At 33.4% G+C, this 9,063-nt stretch overlaps 1 pseudogene; it reads left to right on the forward strand.

Annotated features, from left to right (window-relative positions):
- The first annotated feature begins 4,993 nt into the window (after window positions 1-4,993).
- Window positions 4,994-7,888, forward strand: LOC133824010 (ATP-dependent helicase rhp16-like; annotated as a pseudogene).
- The last annotated feature ends 1,175 nt before the right edge of the window (window positions 7,889-9,063 follow it).

The following is a 9,063-nucleotide window of genomic DNA, read 5'->3' on the forward strand; positions in this document are numbered from 1 at the left end:
AAAGGGACACTGTTACTCACTCCAAATTTTATTTATTTTTATATTCCCAATTCTCCTTTTTCGTGATTATCATTTTTGTTCTTTATATATTAATAAAATTCCTTCAGTGTTGGCTTATTCTCAAGTAAGTAAGAAAGAGATTTAAAAAGCACTCTCTCTCTCTTCACGCCAATCCTCGTAGAGAGACAGCATTTTATTCCCCAAGTACCCAAAAAGCAACCCTCTGTCTGCTATCCTACATTGCATTATTGGCTCTTTTTCAGCTATTCTCTCTCTAAACTGCTATCACCTTTTGTCCTTAAATATATAGATCATATTACTTTTTCAACAACCCATTAAAAAAAAAAACACTTACGTACAAATAAAAAACAGTAAAACTCAGATCTCAACTCTACTAATGGATAATTTGAGTTCACATTTAGATTGACTAGGCATATTTTTCTTATACAATAAAGCTCTTCATCTCGTCTGAAAAATATCACATAATAAAAACTAGACAATTGACTCGTGCCACTACTTGTCTCGAGCAGCACTGCTCTTATCTTAAAACCCTTGTTTGTTAACCCATAATAGCTAGTTCTCGTTTTACCGTTATTGGGCTTTAATCACTCTACTATTGATAGAGTATTTTAGCTGATTTTTATCTTTCATATTTGTTTAAAATATGATTTCCTAAGCTATAAATTTACTTTTTATCTAGAATTAATTAGCTATATTATTATTATTATATGGGAACTATAAATGTTGACAGTGCTCCAAAATAGTGCACATGTTGTCTAATTGTGACAATTGCGAAAGTAGAGCACTAGGTTTAGCCCATGATGTGGGAAGTCTCGAGGTTGAGGCAATATGACTCTCTACCGCTTAGAAGAGTCGGATCGAGTTAGAGAAGTTTTGGATTGTAAAACTTTTTGATGACTACGTTCCATCATTTTTAGAGAAATTCTTGCTCTGGTCAATTGTAGGAACTTATTTGCGTGCTTGGTTATAGCAAGAGACATTGTCGTTACCGACAATTTGATGATGAAAACAGGCTTAAAGACATAAGTACCACATGCAACTGGTCATTGAACGATGGAGTTGCCATTGTTGGTTGTAGGGAGAAAAGAGACAAACGGCGGTGAGAGAAAACTAGAGAAGGAAATGTTACATTTTAATTTTCGGTTTACATGGTGTTACAAATATATCTAAAAGAGAAAATTGGATAAGAAAGATTTCATTTTGGTTTTCAAGTTAGCAATCTTTATTCATTTTGGGCGTAAGTTTTTCAATTACAAGGTGTTTTTAAAAAATCAGAGGCATTAGTTGTGGGTTACACACACTATTTAAAGGATGCAAACAAATTAAAAAGACCAAGTAACATGTAATTAACACTTAATGTGTAACTTGTAACCTTTGATAGTTTTTATATCAATTTTAGCTAGCAAATTAAAAAGAAAGGTTACTAGCTAGTTTTGTCTACCACTTTCAACAAGTAATTAGATAAGGTTATAGGTTACTGGCTAACTCTTTATACCAATTCCATTACAATTAAAGCTATGTGATGGTGCCTTGTAGCAACGTGGGCGAACTCTAATGATTGTGATAGTGAAGTACTAGGTTTTGACAACCCATGTTGTGGGGAGTCTCAAGATGGTGGTAGTATGGTTCACAAGCATCTAGAGTAGTCAAATTGACTTGGAGAAGTTTCAAATTGCGTAATTTTTTTACAACTACATTTTGTCTTCTCCAATAGTCTTTGAAGTTAATCCAAGGATGGATCGTACCCTAATGCAAGATAAGGACTCATATGTGTGATTGGCTTCGGAAAAACACATAGTAGTCACCAACGATTGAATAAAGAAATCTGATCTTTACCTACCAATATTTTACCTACCAATATATATTGGTAGGGAAAGTAATGTTTTGCCTACCAATATTTATTGGTAGATAATATTAGTAGGTAAATACTAGTCCATTATATTATATTTCGGAACATAGATTTACCTACCAATAATATCAGTAGGTAATGATATTTACCTACGTATATTATGGAGGGAAATTTTTTAACCATTCCCGCTCAATTTTCCCCCCATTTTTTATTTTCATTATATTATTTTATTATTATAAATACTTATTTGGAAGCTTATGTGGAGTAAATAATATGATGTGCACACATTGTATAACATGTGGCATGCCACGTGTGTACATAGTTGGAAAAAATATAAATAAAATATATTTATAATAAATTTGTATTTAAAATTAAAATAAAAACTAAAAATTTTACCTACCCACGTTTTTTTCTTTTCCCCTAAACCCTATCTCTCTATCTTTCTCACTTCTCAGCCGCAACACTCACTCTCTCAACTCCCTCTCCCTCACGCTCGGCGAACAACATGAACGGCTTCAGAGTTTGTTGAAACCTCTCTCCCTGTGACCCCGCCACCTGACGCGCCGGAGATCGCCGCAGGAGGAGCTCGGAAGTTGCACCACAGTTGTGGGTTTCGAAGCTTTTTCGGACCTCCACCGTCGTCCAAACTAAATTCCAAGGGAATAGTTGTGCTCCGGACACCGAGAGGATGAAAAGCCACCAAAGAATCTGGGTAATTATGAAAGCTCTTAAATCTGAAGACGTCAAATCGCAAGGTTTGCTTTCTATCTCGTTTTATTTTCGGAGCTTTTAGTTATTCAAGCATTATTTTGGATGAGGTGATTTGGCATAATGCAATTACAGTGTAGTGGTTTTGAGTTAAATAAGTGAAATGTTGCTATGCTTGCTTTTTCATGGGCTCCTTCTCTAACCTTTGTTTGCATCATTGCTTGTATTTATAGTACTTTTTTTTTTCTTACAGGTGATTTCATTTAGTTTCAAATCTCAAATGATAAAATTTGTCTACCACCTGCTAAATTTATAAATACTTTTGTAACTATGCGGGCCTTGTCTTTCAATCGTAGGCTCATTATATTAAATCTAGACGATGTAATACCGCCAGAGCTATTCTTTCTTTAGATTCCTCATACAAATGGGCTTTAAGTGGTACTCCTCTTCAGAACCGTGTTGGAGAACTTTACTCTTTGGTAAGTTTACTCTATGTTTACAATGTTGGGGTTTTATGCCCTAATTAAAACCTAAATTCTTTGTAATCTCATTTCATTATCAATAAAAGAATAGAAATCATTTTTGACTTGGTTAATCACTTTTCTCACATGTTTTATTTTCATGATTATTTGTTTAATATAAACTTCTATTAAATCCCGAGCATATAGCTAATCTTATTTATAGTGACGTAATCACAGTGGAATATAAATATGATTATATGTTCGAAATAAGTTAGTCCTAAGATTAGTCAGTGCACCGAATTTATACTGACTTGCCAATCTATGATATGATCTACTTACACATTACAGTGTTATGTTCTTTCCAGAACATTAGCAAAGTAGATAAAATCGGATGTATTTGTTACATCGGACTGGACCGATATTGACAGTTGATAAGATAAGTAAACATACCGTTATTATCTATTCTAGTCATATCATATAGTTGACCATAGGTCAATTCAATCTCAATTCTGAGTGGTTAGTATTCTAACTGATTGTATTATTTGAGTTCTTTGACTTGTTCGTTACCAGCTTACCCTACGGACTAGCCCATACTTACATCTTGGGAACTCGGTAGTATAATTGAGTGGGAGTGTTAATCATAGATATGAACATCTATAGCTTCTGATGAAGAAGTGAAACGATGGTTTCCTTTTAGTTTGGTTCAAGGTGTTAAATGATAGAGATCTCATTTCAGTAATTAAATTAGTTTACTGAAATATCATTTACAAGGAATTAAGTGTTTTAAGGATAAAATACAATGAGGGGTAAAACGGTATTTTAGTCCTATCTCATTGTAGACCGTCTATAGAGGATTGAGTGACAATTATGGTTGTAACAATGGATAATTAATAGCGTATCTATATTTGTTATAGAGCATTCTATGAATTCAAGAGTGCAATTCCAAGTCTATAGTGGAGTCACGAGGAATTAATAAGTTAGTAAATTTATTTGTTAGATTTATGATAACTTATTGGAGGTTGATTTCATAGGCCCATGGTCCCCATTGTACCTTAGATAAAATCATCTAGAAAGTCTCAATTAATTGATTTAATCATCAATTAAAATTATCAAAGTTGACCATGTCAATTTTGGATAGTTTCACAGAGTTGTGTAATTTTGAGAAGAAAAGAGAAATTATGGCAGATTTATTAATTAAGATAAATTGGTATCTAAATTAATAAATAAGTTTAAATCAAGGTTCAAATTATAAATAATTAATTTGATAAAGGATTTAAATAATTATTTAATTAATTAAATCAATAGAAAATAATACAGGCCTTAATTTTAAGTCCAATGGGCTTATAATCAAATGGGAAATTTCATGGGCCTATAGCCCATGATAATTTCGACCTAGGGCTTCAAAATGGCTATTATTTTATTGATTTTTTAATTAAATTAAATGGCCTAATTGAGTCTATAAAAGGAGTGCTTAGAGAGAAGTCAAAAAAAGAAGTTTGTAAGTCACAAGTCAGATTTTCTGATAGTTTTAGATTCTCTCTAAACACAAGTCATTTTCTAAAACTCTTTGTTATTTTCTCTTCTTCTCTCTATATCTATCTCATGTGTTGAGAATTGCCCACACTAGTCTAGGTGGTTCTAAGGATACATTGGAAGATTGTGAAGAAAATAGAAGATCGGTTCAGTTTCTTGATAATACTCTGCGACAGAGAGGATACAAGAGTTAGAGAAACTGAAGGAAGGACTCTTAATTCCGCTGCGTATACTGTAAGTATTATATTATTTGTTTATCTTTGAATTCAATTTTAGAAACATGTTTTAGGCTATCTTGTATTAATTTGTTTAATATTAGATATACATGAAAATAAATAAATATCCTGTATAAGTTTTTTCCAACATACAAATGTTGGTTAAGCTTAGTGGCCTTCCTTTTTTCTCACTTATATTAGTTATTATGAAGAGCTACGCTTTCTACAAATTGTTCCATATTCCTATTACTTCTGTAAGGACTTTGATTGCAAAGCTCTTGATCATAGGTATGATTTAAGAGGATATAGTCATTTACGTTGTGCATGCCTTTAAAGATGAACAAAATTTCAATAACTTGGTGTCATATTTCACGATTTATATATGTGTGTGTTTTCTCTACTCCAATTCTTTTCTGCAGTTCCTCATCACAATGTCCAAATTGCCCTCATAAATCTGTTACGCATTTTTGTTAGTGGAATAAAGTGAGTATCCAATTTATATTCTTCTATTATCTCACAGTTGTTTTTGTGGCAAGGTATTCTTATGTGCTAATGTGAGATCTTACTCGTGCAAGTTTATTGCTACACCTATACAAACATATGCGAATCAAGACCCTGGGAAAAGGGCGATGATGTTGCTAAAACACAAAATTTTAAAGAAGGTAGTGCTGAGAAGAACTAAAAGAGGGAGGGCTGCTGATCTTGGTCTTCCTCCACGAATTGTAAGTTCTAGATTTATGGCTTCTGTTGCCTGTTGCACTTGATGATGTGTTAAATTTTCTTAATGTTCTAATGCTTATCTTGATTCTACCACAGGTATCATTGAGGAGGGACGTACTGGATATCAGGGAGCGGGATTATTACGAGTCATTGTACAATGAGAGTCAGGCATAGTTTAACACGTATATGATCTATCCCTTCTTTGTTTTCTTTTAATGCGCTAAATATAAGTGTTTTCTTTAATTCTCTGTAATAGAATTTGCTAGAGATTGGAACTTGCAACTTGTTCTGTAAAATTCATTTCTTGTGGTTGCTTCTCAGTAATACTAAAATATAGTGCACGAATCTTTTTATGGTTATTTAATATGTTTTATTGCTTCCAGATATGTTGAAGCAGGAACAATTATGCATAACTATGGTCACATTTTTGACCTTCTCACACGTTTGCGTCAGGTGAGTAGTTAAAATAATGATTCTATCAGTAAAAGATCTGGTTGCCTTGTTTCAAACTTCACATTTTTTAAGTATGATTTTGTATCGTATGTGCAAAGCAAAAAGAACTCTTATATCATCCTTGTCTACATTCTGCATTCTACTTTTTATCATTCATATTGTTGGTTCTAATTACTCTCTTTGTTTATTGCAGGCAGTTGACCATCCTTACCTTGTGGTATATTCTGCAACTTCAGCAATGAGAAACACAAACAAGGTGGAAATCGATAATGAAGAGCGCATATGTGGCATTTGTCATGAGCCAGCAGAAAATCATGTGGTCAGTTCCTTGTTTTCTATTTACAACAAATCCTCCCTTTTGTTTACTGTTTCAATTTTCAAATATTCAACTCTAGATATGAGACTAAACATTTTCCAATCACTGTGTCCGATCAAGTACGATGCTAAGTGATGCATAGCTATGGCTTTTAAAGTTGAAATTAACAGTAGTTAAGTTACATTTTAGGTTGAAAGAAGTCAAAGAACTAAACCTTCTTCTTTGGAGTAGAAATGGACGAGGCAAAAACATATATAGATGGCATAGCCTCTCACAGAGACATTTTCTGTCTGGATAAAGGATAATTTAGATTAATTCAAAGATAATTTCTATGGGTATCCCCATGGATTGAGATAAAGATTGGGGTACATATGGATCTCGATTCACTTTTATGGTTAATTTTAGCTGAACTCTCTATTTTTTGGTTTGAAATGTTAAAGTGCTTTGGCAACCAAGGAATGGTTGTAACAGATTATTTTCTGAAAATAAATTAAATGTTTATCTGTTGATTTCTTTCATAAGTCCTGGAGTAGTGTATATTTTTCTTTAAAATGTTTGCTTTTTAGTTTTACTGAGTTTTGCTTGGATTTTCCTCTCTTTTCAGGTTACCTCTTGTGAACATGCTTTTTGCAAAGCTTGTTTGATTGATTATGCTGCTTCCTTGGGACAAGTCTCATGCCCTTCTTGCTCGACACTGCTTACTGTTGATTTGACAGCAATTGCAGATAATGGGAATCAGACCAGTAAAACTACAATAAAGGGCTTCAGGGCATCAAGTATTCTAAACAAAGTTCAACTTGACAATTTTCAAACAAGCACAAAAATTGAGGCTTTGGTATGTATAATTTTAATAAATCATGTATTGTCTTTGAATTCTTTAGTTCATGTGACCATGTTCTATGTATACCTAATAAGCATGCTGCTACGTGATTTGACAAGTATTCATGTATATACTCTCTTTTAAAAATACTTGCCATAGATTTTGTCATCCTGTTAATTTAGTTATGATGCTGCCCAAAATATTTGTATGGGAAGGGGAGGGGACAATGAAATTAGATGTATATATTTATTTAAATGAATATAGAGAGGAACACAGATAGTTTCCAATTATCGACTTTAGCCGTTTGGCTGGTGTTAATTGCATTTCATTACTTGTAATCGCTTTACGATTTTAATTGTTTTTAGATAACGTGGTTTTATCATCATTTATTTTTGGAATATGTTTAGGGACAAAGTTGGTGACATGATTACAGTGGCAAAATTGTTAGCGTACACCATCTTGTGTAAAATTTTTAGTGAGAAATATTTTTGCTGATAACAGGAATTACGTGTACTAATCTGTTTTTTATTCATTTGATGTTGCTGGAGAACTATGACTAGAAGGCCTTTATCTGCTTCTGTTATCTCTTGTATGCATGTTGTTCTTGTAATATTTACCTGTTACTAAGTTAAGTATGTTGATCCAGAGGGAAGAAATCGGATTCATGATTGAGAAGGATGGTTCTGCAAAAGGAATAGTTTTCAGCCAGTTCACATTAAATTAGGGATATTTATTTTGCTGAAATTAATTATAAAGTCCTTCTCACTGGCGCCAATTCAAACCCCACCTCCGGCCATTGTTGGTGTCCACCTCCCAAAGTCATCATCGACATTCACAATAAGTTCAGTCAGAGGAAAGGATGCTCTCATGCAATGATCCCAAAGTGAAGAATAGGAAGAATGTCAAGAAAAATGACATTATTGAGTTTTCAACGACCTAAAAATAATGTATAGATATTTTTTTTTTATGAAATGTGCTTCTTAATAAGCAATGAATATTGTATAATATATGTTTGCTTATTTTTTTATTAAAGTTAAATAATTTATTTGATTAATAATATTAAATATTTTTCAAATTAATTACTTTCATTTATTATTTATATTAAATAAAATTTATATATAATTAAAATTACCTACATAGAAATATTATATTTACTCACAAATAAATAAGTGTAGGTAAAAATAAGTATCCTACAACATGTCACGTGGACCAATCATTTAGTGCCACATAATCGATAAAAAGGGGATAAGTAACACAATCATTTGAATTTCTCGTAGCACGTGGACAAATTATTGTTTGACACGTGGAGCAACCACAAGATGCCAAGTGGCGGTTTTGATGTATGCCACGTCATCAGACACATAAACTATGGACACCATGTCAGCAGACATGTAGGATGCCACATCATCAAACACGTCATTTGCAGACTCATCAATTGATTTATAACTTAGTGGGGTCCACTGATTCTTTTACCTACCAGTATTAATAAGTGTAGGTAAAGACTCTTTCCCCACTAACCTTTACCTACCAATCTCTACCAATTCAATATTGGTAGGTAAACCATATTACCCACCATTAGACTAGTTTTACCTACGCTTACAATTGGTAGGTAAAGACCCCATTTTCTTGTAGTGGACCCATGGTAGAGTTACAACCCGTGATATCGAAGGGTTAGTCTCATGTGCGCATGAGAAACACAGTCATGGAGAGCATGTCACTAACGATTGTTGAACAGTGGTGTTGTCCGTGTTTTTACCAATTGACGTGTGGAAATCATTAGAAAGTAATTAAGCTGCACGAAAGCTAATGAATCCTTGGTGAGATCGCCTAAAGCTCCTCAGAAGGTAAGCCATTCCCCATCCTCATGCACTTCCCTCTGAGAAGGTTGTCCTTAGGAGAGCTAGGCCTCGAGGACCACAGTTATGATATCCTCCATTTTCTCCATCCAAGTCCTCTAGGTCTACGAG

Source organism: Humulus lupulus, chromosome 1, assembly GCF_963169125.1.
Source record: "Humulus lupulus chromosome 1, drHumLupu1.1, whole genome shotgun sequence".
Classification (NCBI taxonomy): Eukaryota; Viridiplantae; Streptophyta; class Magnoliopsida; order Rosales; family Cannabaceae; genus Humulus; species Humulus lupulus.